The sequence below is a fragment of the Ambystoma mexicanum genome, chromosome 7p (assembly GCF_040938575.1).
Source record: "Ambystoma mexicanum isolate Mex_15411 chromosome 7p, UKY_AmexF1_1, whole genome shotgun sequence".
NCBI classification, from domain to species: Eukaryota; Metazoa; Chordata; class Amphibia; order Caudata; family Ambystomatidae; genus Ambystoma; species Ambystoma mexicanum.
In genome coordinates this window covers 612396214-612413299 of record NC_090939.1, presented here as the reverse complement: position 1 = coordinate 612413299, position 17086 = coordinate 612396214, and the positions used below count along the sequence as shown (strand labels likewise).

At 44.6% G+C, this 17086-nt stretch overlaps 1 protein-coding gene across 5 annotated transcripts in view; it reads right to left on the bottom strand.

The window, feature by feature from the left end:
- Positions 1 to 17086, bottom strand: part of LOC138526199 (cohesin subunit SA-2-like) — a 2217157-nt gene that overhangs the window by 717452 nt on the left and 1482619 nt on the right. The window lies entirely within an intron of this gene.

Here is a 17086-nt window from a genome sequence, read left to right as displayed (position 1 = left end):
TGGTCCGCTCCGACATATTGCCGCAAAAAGCACAGTCCTTCTCCACATGCGTCTTGTCCTCATGCAGGCAGTAGAGGCAAAGGGAGTGTTCGACCTCCTTCAAGACATTCTGAAGCTGGCATCCAGGGCAGACCCTGAACAGCTTTCCTGGCGTCGAGCTTCCCTTCTCCTGGGCCATGAATGAGATGGGCCTGAGAAACTTCTGGAGTCCTCCAAAAGCGTGGCTCGACGAAATCTTCACCTTTGAGGGGCGTAGAAGAATCCGACACGGGTCCCAGTTGATCGGATAAAGAAACGGTGGAGCTTGAGTCTCTTTTGACCGAAAAAGAGAAAATGTTCCTAAGAAAAAGCGCGAAAAAAGCAGTAAAGCTCGAGAGCAATAGCACGAGGATCCCAAAACTTGAACGTGCGGTAAAAATCTGAAGATGGCTGCCAGAGGCGGGGCTTAGGGAGATGGCAGTCATTGGCTGTGGTCAGTATGACGCAGAGATCAGTGATTGGTTACTACTACGAAAGACAGATCAGAAACAAAACTGATACTGATTTTTCTTACCGAGGATTCCCAGCCTGACGATGGGGAATATTCATGAGCATGTGAATCCATGCCAGACCCCATGCTGGAGAATGGTAGACTTCACCAGTTTTAGTCTGGTTCCTCCGTTACATACAGACATTCTTTGTCGATATCCAGCAGACATGGCGGTCCATTCCATGTCTAGTAAGTTGGGATCTCTATTTGTCGTCCTTGCCATCTTGAACATTGTGATGAAAGGGAGGAGGCTCCTTGATACAAAGATGTAATCAATTACTGATGTTTGTTCCTCTCTCCCCCAGGTTGCATGCAATGGTATGTCCCCCTTGATGTTGCTGTTTAGCATATGCATGTCTCTAGAAGTGACGACCATAGAGTACCTCCAGTCATCCATGCGTTCCCTTCCTTTGTCCTAACTGATGATTGGACATCCTTTATGCATCTTGCATTTAAGTCTCCACATGATGATGATGTCCGGGGTGTGTTGCTTGATATATACGTCGTCAATCAGGTTGGCTGTCAGATCTATAAAGGATTCGTTTGAAATCGCTTGTGGGTTCCAGTAGAGATTGATTATAACCATTGCAGATGGTTTATTTTGGACTTGTGGTTTCTCAGGTGGCTGCCACCCTATTAGCAGTTCTAAGCCCTCAGGCGAAAGGTCGAGGTGATTCTGTTTGGCTGTGGCGAGTGGACCTGCAAAGAGAAGCTAAGAGAAGGACAGACTGCCATTTTCTACCTTTAATCACTCCAAGGTGCGTGTGCCTTTAAGGATCAGCAGCCGGCTGACTACAAAAGGCCGCCTTGAACGCCCTTGTGGCGTAAGCCCTCAGGCGAAAGGGCGAGGTGCTTCTGTTTGGCTGTGGCGAGTGGACCTGCAAAAAGAAGCTAAGAGAAGGACAGACTGCCATTTTCTACCTTTAATCACTCTAAGGTGCGTGTGCCTTTAAGGATCAACAGCCGGCTGACTACAAAAGACCGCCTTGAACGCCGTTGTGGCGTAAGCCCTCAGGCGTAAGGGCGAGGTGATTTTGTTTGGCTGTGGCGAGTGGACCTGCAAATAGAAGCTAAGAGAAGGACAGACTGCCATTTTATACCTTTAATCACTCCAAGGTGCGTGTGCCTTTAAGGATCAGCAGCCGGCTGACTACAAAAGGCCGCCTTGAATGCCCTTCTGGCGTAAGCCCTCAGGCGAAAGGGCGAGGTGATTCTGTTTGGCGAGTGGCGGGGGCGAGGCAAAGTGTACGGCATCTGCCTGACCTGTAAATCCATACAAATCCACAATGATTACTGCTTATACCACACTCCTTTCCCCGCGCAATCGAGCGCAAACAAAGCGCTGTGCCAGGAATGAGGACGTTATGGCAGAGCGATCTAGACAATCCCAAGCTAGTCGCTATTACTCCTGTGCTTCGGACTCTGAAGAACTGATTATTCAAGTGCATCAACCTAATATTACTGTTTCTGATTTGAACCATATCACTGCTCTGGATACTGACACTCACACTGTATTGAAAACACTCGACTCACCATGGGAACTGATGCGGTCGAGTCGAGTGTGTCGCGGCCGACATCGGAGCTTGGATTTGAGCTCTTGGTGGGGATGGGTTTCTCGGCGGCCCAGAACGATGTCTCCCGCGGCAGTGGAGCTGCGCCGGACTGCCTGAGGGTCCTGGCTGCGCGTATGGCTGACTGTGACGGCGTGTGCAGCAGGCCCGCAGCGGCCAGCCTGGGAGGGGCGAGCCCAGTATCGGCTGTGCTTGCTGGGTCTGGCTGCGGAGCGGCTGAGGGGCCGGCAGCATCGGGTGACGTGTGCGAGCAGCACCGTCTGGATTCGGGCTGCGTTACGCCTCGGGGCAGCACCAGCGTCGAGGCACATCTATCGGCGGGTGGGGTGGTTGCGCTTAATGCTTGCGGGGTAGGGAACGCTCCCTTGGATTCCGGATGTTCAAGCATGGCTGCAAGTGTGCCTCCATCGCAGCGGCTTCAGGTGCTTGCTAATCTTAATGATCAGGAGTTTCAAGAGGAAGCGTTTGGTACTGCTCCCATGCAGGATTACCGTATTCCATCGTGTAATAACGCACATTGAGCTTCTAATGGTGCTTCTACAGTCTTCAGCTCTGCTGCGTTGCAGGACACTTCACTTACAGTTGAAACAAGTTCAGAGCGGAGAAACTCCTTAGATGTGGTAAATCGGGTACTACGAAACCTGCTCCTAATAAACAAAGCCCGGACACCAAAACAACTTCATGATCCAATTCTAGAAAACGAGTCTGGTACTAGAATGTCTTTAAAGACAAATAGTACCAAATTCTCAAACTTTAATGAGGATATCTCGGCGAGGGTTACATACAAGCGCCCGAGATTAAGTGAAGGGCAGTGTAACCACGAGTCCGCTCGGACCTATCCATCGACAGTGCTTGATTCTCAAAAAAGATCTAACAGCAATCGGAATACTCATGCTTCCAACCAACATGGTGTATACATCATACTTGAAACCTAGTGCTGATTCGACCACAGATGAAACTTCAACATCAGATTCTTCATTTGTGAATCGTCCATTTGCGAAAATAAGGTGGCCACAAACATGGCCACTTTTCAGCATAAACAACCCAGCAAAGACGCAACTCACAGTTTACGTGTTCCATTGTCCTCATGTGACCATGTGCCATTCAACGAACTACAAGCACTGCTAACCTCCTCAAAGGCTATTTCAATGGTGCCATTCACAAAACTATATGAGTCCATTAATGACAGCACTAAGGACCTAACGGCCTTGGTAGCACTAATGAACTCTAAATTGATACATCTGGAAGAGTTGCAGTCAAGACAAACCAACAAACAAGATGAGGTTACTCACAAGTTGATGACACTACTTTCATCTGTGAACGATCAAAAAAGAAATGATGCTCTTGACAAAAAGCTATTGGCAGATGTCGCAAAAGAGGCTCTGGCGCTATTCCGTAATAACCATAGGGACGCATTTCCGACATTACAACCTCCTTGTCCAATTGCCTCAGATACTGGCCTTCAAAACCAACTCAGGCTCTGACTATAGATGTACAGTCGGTAGTCATTGATCAGGGCTCGGTCTCTGACGTTTCAAACCTTAATTCCGTTTTGCCTGCAGTTGGGCAGGTATCAAATGATATTATCAGACCGGCGCAAATGTCTGAGGAAGTAATAACCACAATCTTGGGGAACAATACTGAAAAGAGGAAACCACCTGCTGTCTGCCCCTTGCCCAAAGTAACGGCTGTATTGTTCTTGACACTGTAAACGGCACCGTCTCGCCGGGAAACATGAATGAGACTTTTTTTAATAGTGCCTTTCTTCAGGCAAGAAGTACCGCCAATTTGGCACAACTCAGCGATCAAGTAGCGGGATCCTCAATACTTCACAATCTTGTGCCGACACCTACTACTGAGGAAGTGGCTGGTGAGTCCACTAATCCCAAGACCGCTGGACTGTTTGCCATCTTTAATGGCGGAACTCACTCCCCTCATAAAACAACGAAATAGATACGGCAGCCCAAACTACAAACAAAGAAACCCAAAAATCTTTCAGGGAGGAAGATGAGTCGAGCATGTGGGGCTTGAAAATTCCTAAGAAACATTAAAGTGATTCCGTTTGCAGAGAAGGCGGATACGAGCCAAATACGCCCTTCATTAAAGGCGCTTGAGAACAAGACTACAACGAATGATCCACCTATTAAACTACCTGAGAAGGAAGTTATGCAGATCGATGACGCCATGCAGGATAGTTCGGAGACACTCTTGGACCTGTCTTTGTACAATGATTCAGAATGCGATGATAGTGAGAGGTGACTCACCATGTCTGCTGAGAATACCATACCAGACAGGTGCAAATCCCCTGAAATTCTGAGAAAGGTCATTCTTACGACGTCATCTGATAGCACTGTTGAGCGACCTAGGAGAAGCTTGCTTCCTTCCTCGGAAGGGCTAACCAACGACAGAGCAGTATGCAACAGCGATAGAACTTGTTCAATCATTGTTGCAAACTCTGCTGACTCTGCAATTGACTCAGCGCTTTTAAGTCCTGTGTTCCTCACCTTACAAGAAAAAAAGGACTTATTAGGGGGCAATCTACAAAGAACTTCCTTATCTATTATGAAGACTAAGCACCTGTCATCCGTGGCTGTACGTGCTGGGAATGTGAAGATCCATGTCAATGATTCAATATCATCATCAAAGCATCCACTACCATGGAGCAAGGACAAACACTTTACGGAGAGAGTCGATAACTCCAATGCAACAATAGAGTCTCACAAAAACAAAACTCATGAAGATAACAGCTTTGTATCGAAGATCTGGCTAGAGAGAATCGACTCTTGCGATAACTTAATTCTCAATCGCATCAATGCGATAAAATTATTACACCATGTTCCTCAACTACGAGCATTGGGATCTCAGGATGTAAAAATCGTAGAGTTCCCAGACGAAAAGCGGAACTACAAGGTGATCCTGCACCTAGCCTCAAACATAATTGCGGGAGCAATCTTAGAGGCAGCAGATGCCTTATTGTCATTGGGTTTCGAAATCTACAGGATCAATGAAACGACCCTCAAACACTCTAAGGAGATTACCACATCTGATCGATCTGCTTACACGAGTGAAGGCACGTCTGCCTCTCTCTTCTCGAAAGAGCATTCTGATAGCTTAATTAACATCAAGAAGGCAGCTCACATGCAGAATTCTGTCTCTCAGAAACCACATGTAATCTTAAAACCTGGTTCGCCGAAAGTCTCGTTTGCTGAAACCCAACCTGAGGCCTTCATCAGTGAGATGGATATCATCAGAATTACCATAAATGGCGGAAACCATCGCGATACTGCTGTGAACACACCTTCAAGCAGCCCTGTCATTAAGGATCAAACTGGCAACTGGAATTGGCTTGCAAAATCACTGAATAACAACAGACTAAGCTAATGCCAGACTGAGAATCGTAATCTGTCATGTACATTTATATCATGGAACACGAGAGGATTTGTACATTTGCTCAACTCGAATTGGCTGCAGGGAATCCATGTCGCTTGCTTGCAAGAAACATGGATGAGTAATCCACCGGTGGTCTCAGAATTCGAATGTGCTCTCAATCCTGCCGTTACACTAGAAAAGGGTCGCCTTATGGCGGGCTTGGTAACACTTTTTAGGCGATCCTCGGGCTACTGCCTTTTAAAATCGACAAGCCATTCACCCTACATTCAGGTGTCTGATATTGGGAAATTTGACGGCTCAAAGGATTGCTCGGACCGTATACATATTATAAATATATATTGGAACCACGAGAGGGCAGGAACGTTTTCCTTCATAGATCAAATTTCCACAATTATTGATGACCTGATGGAATCTACACAACCATTAAACATAATAATCTGTGGTGATATTAACAGACTATTTTAAGCCATTAAAATCACAAAAAGCAAGACTTGCAAAAGAATGGCTGGAAGAACTAAAAGCTCTGGACCTCATGATGCTAAACGGATCCACCCAAGGTGATATTCCTCCAGGTTCAACGTGGCAACGCAGCGAGTTTACATCCACCATTGATTATATCTTTACATCGGATGATTCACGAGTCAAATATGTAAAGGTTGTTCAAATGCACAGTAGCGATCATGAGATGCTAAAAATGGAGCTCCTAACTACTAGTTACAAGCCTGGTCTAAAGTGGTCAACGCAGGTCAAGGTGGAAGCTAGTAGAATCAGACTGCGGTTGGACACAAACGAGGTTGCATATCTATCTGAACAATTTCATGAGGGAGGTTCGACAGTGGAATGCGCACCGCTGCTGTCTGAGTTCAAAGCAAAAAACATAGGGCTTAAAAATCAGTCATTTAAAAAGACCCATTGCTTTGACTTAGAAGTGCTGAAGAGGAAACGTCTGATGCATTCAACGATCCGTAAAAACAAAATGCTCCCGAGTGAAGTAAGAAAAGCGAGAAATCGGCTGGCAAAACAAAACTACAAAAACTGGCTCAAAGGACACAAACATCTTCTGCTACAGCACGACGCAGAGGAGATGCTGATGTGCTTAAAAAACAAAAACAGTGGAGCTTTTTTGGCGCACTATTAACAATCTTGAAGAACCCCAAATGCCAATCCAAGCCTGTATGGTGACGGAAGCTGAATGGCAGACACATTATGAGACCCTTTACAGCAAACCTAATGTCACCCCAATTCCATCTGCCCCAACTGAATCATCTTGGGACACATATTCTTCAAAAGAAGACATCATGGCGATAATAAAAAAAAGCAAACAATTCCAGGGCACCCGGACCAGATGGTCTAACGAATTTTACAATCAAGCAGCATCCTGATATCTGGGTCGATGTGTGTCTGGAATTGCTTGAAAGGATAAGAGTACAACATCAGACTCCTAGGTCCTGGAAATCGGCTATAACTGTACCTATTTTCAAGAATGGAAATAGAGCCTGTCCTAAAAATTATCGTCCAGTGGCACTGCTGGGTGTTCTTGGCAAAATGTATGCAACAGTGCTACAAAGAAAATGGATTGAATGGTCCATAAAGGCTAATCGGGTAGACATAAGACAAGCTGGGTTTGTTAAATATGTTGGATGTTCGCTGAATCTACTTATTCTAAACATGCTGAAGATGGAGGCCATACGTACCAACACTAAAGGTTACCTTGCTTTTATTGACTTCTCCCATGCGTTTGATACTATTAACCGTGAAATTCTTTGGAACAAGTTGCGATTATGGGGTTGCCCAGCTGGTCTGCTAAATGCAATTAAAGATCTACACACGGAAACATCGATTCGCATTCGATTAGACCAAGCGGGAACGCTCTCCAAAGAGATCAAGACGCATAAGGGAGTGAAGCAGGGATGCCCATTGGCTGCAGCTATTTTTAGCCTCTTTATATCAGATATTGGGGATGCCATAAACTCTGTGCGATCATTTCCTCCCAAGCTCCACATGTCTCACATTAGCTGGCTGCTATACGCGGATGACTTGATTGTACTAGATGTAACAGCTATTGGCCTCCAGAGAAAGTTAGACGCAGTCCAAACATACGTGACCACGAACCAATTGCAGATTAATAACTCCAAATGTGAAATCATGGTGCTTAACAACTTGGGAACAACTGGAAATAAAAATAAAAGTAAAGTTACATGGAAGCTAGACCATGAATCCTTAGGATTGTCAAGCAACGTAAAATAGCTAGGCATGCGGATGAGTTCTAGCATAAACGACGGCCCATGTATCATTGAAATCAAGAGTAAATGTCATCAACTTGCCAATCAAGCACTCCTTTTGAATAAAAGATTTGGAAGGTTCTCTTTAATCCCAGTTTGAAACTTTTACCAGCAAAAGGTTTCTCCAATTCTAACGTACGGATCTGAAAATGGGATGGGATGTCCTTATTCCTTGTGGTCCACATTGGAGAATACGTGTTGGTCCAAAGCGTTGAGCCTTTCAAAGGGATTGTCCACGGCATGTATAAGGAATGAACTGGCTCTAACCTCCTTGAATGCTAGAATTTGTTGGAACCTCTTGTCTTTATTTTGTAAAACACGCATACGTGAGAATATTCCGCAATTTCAAATCTTACATGACGTATCCACAGACGGAAATAACATGGTCTCAATGTGGGTTAAACGCTGTGAAGACCTTCTTGTGGAATTGGACATTAATTTGGAAACATTGCAGGACAATCCTAATGCTGCAAAGCTAAAAATCTGGCGTGTTGACTGGGAGGCGACATGTGCACAAAGAACTGCCACCACCCTGATGGCTGCTGTACCGAGCGAAGCAAGGGCGTTTAATGAACTTCAAAGGTACATAGGTCTGTTTCCGAGTGCGAATGCAAGGAGAGTGTTCATGCTGTTTAGATTGAATGACTTCAAAACTAAAGAGCGGCTTAGAGTATGGGAAAGTAACACATCCCTAGACACAGCTTGCAGATTCTGTGCATATGAGGTGGAGACCCTCAAACATCTGGTACTGTTCTGTGGCAAATTGAGAGATGTGCAATCAATTATTCTGGACCCATGGGCCGAGAAATATCCTTCATTGTGTGCCGACGAATGGTGGGAGAAAATGTTTAATGGGATTGATATGAAGCTGGTACTCCCATTAACGTCTTTCTTAATAGAGATTGAGAGCTTGCTGAAAGCGGACTTAACTCAACCTTAATGATTGGTTGATAGAAAGACGCAAGAGCTAACTAGGGACTGGCAGGACTGAGAGGACTTAATGAGCTATTGTGAAGGGATTGATGTTTGTAAATTTTTTAAAGGTTTGTTTTTAAACCAATAAAAATAATTTAAAACAAAAAATAGCAGTTCTAGAGCAAAGGTGCTTGATGAAATCGTTTTAATAAGGTTGAGATCGCTCCCTGATTTTACTGCTGTTAATAGGCCTGATGCGGGTCTACCTTTTTTGCCTTTTACTCCTGGGCTCAAGGACAGTTTGTAGCCATTAAGTGCCGGTTTTTCACATAGCCAGCTCTCCTGGAAACACAGGTCATAATCACCCAAGTTTACATCACTAATTTCTGTTAGATGTTTAAAGCCTCTGGTGTTCCATGAGGCCATATTAAGTCTTGTCATCACGGGCCCGTCCAAGTTTCTGCAAGGTCTCTTAGCCAACGGATGATAAGGTTTCTTGGATGGCTATGCTTGATCATGATGCGCTAAAGCACTAGGAAGCCAGGACCAGTCAGATGATTTGCAACTTTGTTCGAGAGTCGGGTGGTGGTTCTAACGTTTCGGGCTTGGCGATGGTCACTTTCAAGGGGATCTAGAAAGTGCTGTGAGGGTCTGAGTCCAGATTTCACTGGGGAGTTTGAATGTTGGCAGTTCCTGCAGATACTGTCTCTTTCGTGGCTGTCGTTTCCTGAGTCCGCAATGTCACAACAGTCTCCATTGGTGCCTTCATTTGTGTTAAATCAAAGCCCAGCATTAGCAGGCTTTTGGCTGCATCTATCAGCATACCCTTAACCACTGGTGAAGTAATATGGTTGAAAATACTGTATGTATGTTGTTCGTCCCCAAATTCAATGATCATCAGGTCATTTGACATCATTTGTCGTAGGTTTGCAATGGAATGAAAAAGTTCCACAACAGTTTTTTCTGTTAAGTATCAGATTGTCTTCTTTGTCAAGAATTCTCTTAGGTTTCAGTGAGCGCACGCTGGTGCCTTTTGTTCTCACAGATTTGGTCCCATAATTGCGTGATGGACCGTGGGGTTCCCTGATTGGCCTCTGATTTAGCGAAGAGGGAGAGTTTGTTTCTCCTATGATCTAGTAAATTCTCGGCTTAGTGTGTTGTGCTCGAAGTTTTTGCTAATTGCAGGCTAGGTAGTTTACACGCGTGCACAGGGTTCGGGTTCCTCAACGCTTTCTTTCTTTTCTCAGACAGAGTTAGAAAGCACATGGAGTCATGGTCTAAGGAAGGTGATTGAGTTGTATTCCCTGTAGTTGACTTTGGCTGAATGCTCTGGGGGTTAATACCCTCTGCAACCAGTTTGGATTCTGAATCTTCAATTAGGTACGTGGATAGGTTCCTTTCATTAGTACTTGCAGCGTTGGGCTATCTTCTTTTTCTTTCGATGAAGGTTCCAAGGGTTCTGCGTCTCGCGTGCGGATGATCGATAAGGGTGATTTGCGGGGAGATCGAGGTTTAGTCTGTACATTTTTCCTGAGAGTTGGTTTTGGCATGGCTTTCCGGCCTGTTTATAGCTGGGTGGCTTTGGTGGTGGGCTGTGACACTGCGCTTGAAGAGTTCGCCGACACCATCGTCTGATCTTTCTCGATTTTACTCTTAGTCAGACTTTGAGAGAATATGGAGGAATCAAGAGTTAGTTGTTCCTGGTGTGTTAGATTATCTTTCTGGATTATATCCACCTCCTTCCCCAGTAGCACACATGGCCCTTTAAATGCTTTTTTTTAGGGGGCCAGAGGAAACGTCCCTCATTGTTGGTTTCATATGGGTAAGGTTGACGATGGCCATTTCTTCATCAGTTAGGTCGACTTGCGGCTGGACCCGAATAGTCTGTGTGGCTTGATGGTGCATTGATGGAGGAGTAGAATTTTTATTAAATGAACGCTACTTGGTTGAAAGTGTGAAATTCTGTTAATAGTGTTTCTTGACTCATTGGCCGTGATGTAGCCTTCCATGAATATAAGTTTGGGATGCATCATTGCCATCAATATAGTCTGGTCCTTTAATGTGCCGTTCATAGACTCAAAGTTTAGTGAAAGGTGCTAAGGCAATGGTTAGTGTAGACATCAAGTTTTTCCTGGGGAAGATTTTTACTCCCTGTTTGACATTCTCCAATACGTATGAGTTGAAGTTGAGAGGTCCAGACTCGCGTTTAACATAGTTGTTGGGTTTTGAAAATCCTGAGAGGGGCCTCTTTGGCAGGCTTGGCAGTCACAGGCAGGAGTGTAAAGGTAATTTCCTATGGTGGTTGACCGCCTCTGCTGGCTTATTGGCCCGCCGTGACCCCCTCATCTCTATTCATTTTATTCTGTTGGAAACATGGATCTCGGGGCAGGAGTGGAAAAGTCGTTTCCCGTGGTGATTGACCACCTCTTATGGATTGCTGGTCCCGCCATGGCCCCATCGTCTTTTTTCTTTTTTTCTACTAGCAACGTGGGTCTTGGACCCTGCTTACTTGTTGTTTTCATGCTTTAGGTTCTATGTTCACGTCTGGTAGTTTCATAGGAGAATCTGAGAAAGTTTTTCTCGAGGCTGGGACTAGACAGTATATTTTCTCTGCCTTATGAGCTTCTGTGAGAGCGATGTTTCCTCCATTCATCTCCACATCGTGTGTGAGAAGAGATGGAGAAGCAAAAACTTGTATATCCGGTTGAGTTTGGTTCTTTTGTTGAACCAAGTTACTTTGATCAGGGTTGAAAGAAGTGAGCAGACTCACATTTCCTGCCTCGATCTCCTTGGTCTCAGGATTAGCAGTATCTGCTAATGGACGTCCTCTGTGCCTTTGAGCATTTCGGCATCAGACAGTTTACCTGAAATAGTAATGTCAGTATTTCTTAATGTTTTAGGGTGAAAGAAAGTTGACATTTGTATACTTAATCAGCTTCCATTTGGGATTGTTTTGGGGTATATTCTTGGGGGATGTGTTGATTTCGCCCCTTTCCCAGTGTTTGATTTTGACTGAGTGAAGGGGTAGGAGGTATGTGGTCTTTTTTGTGGTCCGTGAGACTTTTTGCTTTTGACTGGTAGAGCAATCCAATGGTACGTTTTTTTTTCTGCAGTTTTCTTTCCAGTCATTGCTCATGCCGGTAGTCGATTTTCAGGGGCTGATTGCTCTGAGGGTATGAGCAGGGAATCAGAGGAGGGCTCCCTCTCCTCTAGTTCAGATATAGAAACTCTAGACCTCTTTTGGTCTATGTCATATACTGGGTCCGTGAGGACCGTGTTGAGCAAATGGTGTTTAGATGTAGTTAAGGGAGCCTCCTGCGGGGTGTCTAAATCAAGTGGATAGGGACTGTGCATCTAAGCCTGAGTCCAGAACTGTGGCTTGTTGAAGATTGGAGGGGCCACCAGAGCACCCCGATCCGGGTCTTTCTCCGGATCCAGGTCCAGAATTTGTGAGAGTTACTCCCCAGTTAACGGTGGCCCATTCCCCGCCCTTACAGGCTGCAGAGTTCTCGCTGTATCTGATTGAGGCATTTCTGGGGCTACCAGTGAGTTCCCGTTCCCGTTCTGCGAGCTGTGTGGAGAGAGGCGAGATACCTTCCACCACTCCTTGTCAGCCAACTGCCATGCAGAGGTCGCGCTCAAGCCTGCTACCACCCCAAACACAAAGGGATCCAGACGGGCAGAGGCGCAAGAGTTTTCAGCGAGATTCTGAGTGTGGGACTCGGTCTCAGTCGATGGAAAGGTGGATCGTGCTTGTGTGGCCGAATAATGCAGGGTTGCATAAGAAGGCAATTGCATAATAGGTGATAGAAGTGGTCGCTGGGCTGCTATAGTTGGTGGCTTGGGAGATGGGATCAGGGAAATGTTTAATATAGAGATTTTGTGAGTTTGCTTACCTGCTCATGCTGTAGCCTCGTCTTTAGGCGGAGGGGAGGGCGATGGGGAAGGTGACATTACTGAGGTTTTGGGGCGTGAGAGGTCACCTTCTTTCTGTAGCCTGCAGCTCCGAAGGGTCCGACCTTCCTCCATCCTGCCTTCCTGCGCGGACTGCACAGACTGTGCCCAACTCGCCTCCAACTACGCTACGCTCAGCTGCAGGTAAGGTTTTTGAGTGAAAGTCTCCTCCTCCAGCACAACAGAGGAAATTAAAGAAACACTGCAGACTGTGCCCAACTCACCTCCAACTCTGTTACGCTCCGCAGTAGGTAGAGTTTTTGAGTGAAAGTCTCCTCCTCCAGCATAATAAAGGGAAACGAAAGAAACACTGCGCAGACTGTGCTCAACTCACCTCCAACAAACACACGCATACAGTCAAGATAATTATCCCTCAACATTATTGCAACAATTGCTAGTTACAGTGAGCATACTGTCAGATAAGATGAAGGACTAGATAGCTGATGTGAGGAGGCCTCAGCCACTTGGGAGGCCATTTCTGAGATATGACTTGCACAATAATGCTTTGAGCACTCCCCAAGGTATAAGTGAACAGAAAGACAAACATATAACTGTATTGAACATAGGACCTCCTGTCTATTCATCTAATTTAGAGGATGATTTGTTGGCTATTGTGGAAGCAGTGCACATCCTTCATTTTAGGCGACTAGATATCTCACCATTAAATAAAACTACAATAAGGGGCCTTATTTCTTCTATAGATTTATTTGAAGTCAGTTGGAATTCAAGAAGGTACAAAGTCAGAAAAAGCTAACAGAACAGGGTCCGGGAAGTAAAGATGAATATGGAAAAACAGAGCAAGTGCTGAATACTGCCAGTTCAGCCCCCAACCCAAGCCCCACCCCCTGTGCTCTGGATGGGAATACGCACAAAATAAGTGGAGCAGGCTTTACCAACATTAAAAAAGGTGGTATCTGTGCATTCCTGTAACAGTCTGTCACATAACAGACCCATATTCTGAAAGCAGCTCAGGGTATTCATTGATAACACAGATGAGAATAGGTTAGGTGTGCTACCTCTTCTTTCCACTCTCTAGGAACTCTGACAGAATCTGATGAATAATGGTTCAGAGCAATCAGAGAATCATAATAAAAACAACACTGCAGGTCCTTTGGAGGCTGTGGTAAAAATAGACAAGGGAATGGTCAGTGTAGAGAAGCTTCCAGGTAGGGGAGTATGGAATTAAGATTGCTATAGTGCTTAAAGAATCAATCAGTCTTATACTTGCATTTAACTATGTTGCTTGGATGAGGTCGTAGGTCGTAGGGAAGCACTTCTCGGTAAACTGTGGTCACAGTACAAATACCCTTTGTGACCATAATGGATTACTTGGCAACATGTTGTGGAGGTATTCATGCTCTCCCATCTTCAGGTTCGCTATCATTCCAAGGCCCACCGCTTCGTATTCCTTTATGTCCACTTTATCCCCACTCACTTTCTCTTTCCTTGCACATTGCAGCTTTGCCCTTGCTCTCCTCTTTCTGCTTCATGCACATTTACCCTTTACCATGGTGTACCGTGCTCCTCTTACTTTCTGGAGGCATTCATACCTCTTAATGCCTTTTGTACTCACTGTCAGTTTTCTGCAAGCTGGTCCCATCATCCAGTCTCCTTACCTCTGCAATCCCCCCTCGCCAAGTGTTACGCCTAACACCGTACCAGTGGCAGAGTTCTCCACACCATACAGGCTCTGCAGACCACTTTTCCTAGCTGGTTTGCCCTGGGCCATGGGCTGTCCTTGGATCCTCAAAATGATGAAGAGGATGGTTGAGGCAGGTGTTGGCGGTGCCTGAAGGCAACCAGCTATTTCCTGGGTAAGCTGTTCTTTGTCCTGATTTCATGGATATGAATATAAAATGTTCCTGCAATATTGCGTGCAGACATTTCACTACTCTTCACTCTCTAGGAAACCTGTAAAGAGCCTGTATCCTGTTTGTCCTTGTTTTGCTTCTCTGTCTCTACCTCAGAACTTAGGGGGGTGCGCAACATCCTCTGAGGTGACATTTGGCAGTGCTGGAAGATTGCGACAGCCACAATGAAACGGGTAGCATGTTAGCAAGCCGGAAATCTGAGGTGGAGGAAATAGTCCTGAAGTCTGGGGGCAACTGTCTGGATATTAAAGGTGCTCCGTGTTGCCGAAGGACACACTGGAAAAGCAGGAACATTGGGGAAAAAGGCTCCAGAAAAAAAAATCTTATGTTACTTTATGTTCCTGAAGGAACAGAGGTTGGGATGGACATAAATGTGTTTGTGGTTAAGTTGTTTTCCACAACTTTGTTAAAGGAATGTCCAGATCAAGACTTGGGCAAAGAGCATCCACCCCCATCTTTTTTAGGCTTAACCAGATTGAAAAAAGCAAAGAAGAGTCAAGTGAACTTCCTAACATACACAACTCCTAAGATAATGTTTCCATGGGATTTAGGGCTAACAGTACATCAGCTGGTGACTACAATTTTATGATCAGATCCAATATCTATGAGCAACGGGAACTGGGCAACAGAATGCAAGAAATACGAGATCTGGGATAGATGTTGCAGCAAAGTTCCTGCCCACACTAAAAGTGATGTTGGCATACAAGATGCAATTCCTAAAATACTTAGCAGAAGATGATGACTTTATAAAGGCAGTAAATTCCCGAGCAAAAGGGGAGAGCACAATAAAATGAATAGATCAACCCCATGAATCATTGTTAGTACCACCGCCCATAAGCATAAAATGAAAGGTTATTGCCTGAATGAGGCATAAGCGCTGACATGAAGACCAGGACTGAGGTTTGTATGAGCAGGGTTGTAAGGGTGGAAGCATGAAGATGGAGTGGAAGGCTGAAGAGGAGAACATGAGGAGGTCAGCATCAAGAGTCTGAATATGTTGGGCAAGAGGTCAAAGAAAGTTTTCAGGTCGGCAATTTTAGAGCAAAAGCCTAGATCATTAGGAGACCTAAGAAGCGTAGGGAACTGGTTATGATAGCCGAACACATCTGTAACATTCACAAGCATTACAAAAATAAAAATGTTGATGGAATGAAAAATAAGAGGATGCAGGCAATATTTTAGCTTCTTTCCAATATGAATGTAGATTTTTTGTAATTCTTCTGCAAATAATGCATCCTACTAGTGAGAAAATGAGAAGGTGGGCTAAGTATAATTAAGTTCAAGATTAAGTCATGTTAGTTTAGGACTTCACAACTAGAGGCATAATCGCATAGTAACCAAGAAGTCAGCAGTACCATTTCATAGAAAAGCAGTAGATACTGCAAGTCGGTGAATAGTGGTCAGTTGTAAAAACAACAAAGAACAAACAGTGGCTTTTATAAACAGGCCTAATGTAGATAATTACTAATGTTTCCATACACTGCATGAAGAACTAGTTCTCTTTCCACCTGAGCCTACTTTGGGAGAGGACTTCAATGTGGTTTTAGATCATACATTAGATAAATCATCAAAAAACATTGATATAAGATAAAGTTAGGAAAAGTGTTAAAACAATGATTAAATCAACTTACCTCGGTGCGCAGAGGTATAGGACTAAGCCAGGAGTTTTAGAATATTGTAAGTATGGGATTTATAAAGTGCAAACCTAGCTGATAAGCAATGGAGAGCTGTACAAAGGGGATGCACATAGGGGGTTATAAGTGAGTGCAGGCGTAACAAAGGAACTGGGATGGGTAGGGTGAAGCGATCAGTGAACTTCTCTTTTTAAAATAGGGCCTTCGGGTCCATCCTGAAGTTAAGGATGGAATGGGGACAAGTCTTATATGCCTGGATAGCTTGTTCCAATGACCTGGTGCACAGCTGGAAAATGCCAATTTCATGATAGGTTTCCGCTCTTGCACTTCTTGGTTGCCAGCCTTACAATAATATGGCTTCTGGTGGTGTGTTGGCCACCGGAGATGGTACGTTTCTAGGCCAAGTAGAGTGATGTTTTGGTTGTGACTGCTATGTAGATGATGTAGACAGTCTGAAACATGTGCTCCATGAGGATGGTGCATTGGTTTTACTCACACAAGCATCAGCAAGACTCCATTATAGGCGCATTATTAGTAGACAATGTCATTCATCTTATGAGCCTATGATGATTTAAAAACATATGGCAACTTTTGTGACAGAGCAAATTATATGGAATCTAGTCACATAAATGTGTGGACACTAGGTAGACAGCTTTTCCTAGTTGGGAGATGCATATTAAGTGGCAACTAGAGGTCAAATTCAATTCTAAGTTTGGGGCAAATAAATAGAGGAAAAGGCCTGACTTGAAAGCTTAGAGGAGGAGGAGATAGAAAAGGGGCGAGGAAGTTGGTCAGACAGCATGAAAGTAAAATAAGACGGGCTATTATTACCAAATCTAGGATTAACATGGATAATGACAATAAAGTAAACTTGAAACAAACGTCCCAAATCAGATGGCATCTGAGACTGTAAAAGTGAGTTATTTATTTGATAGAAAAT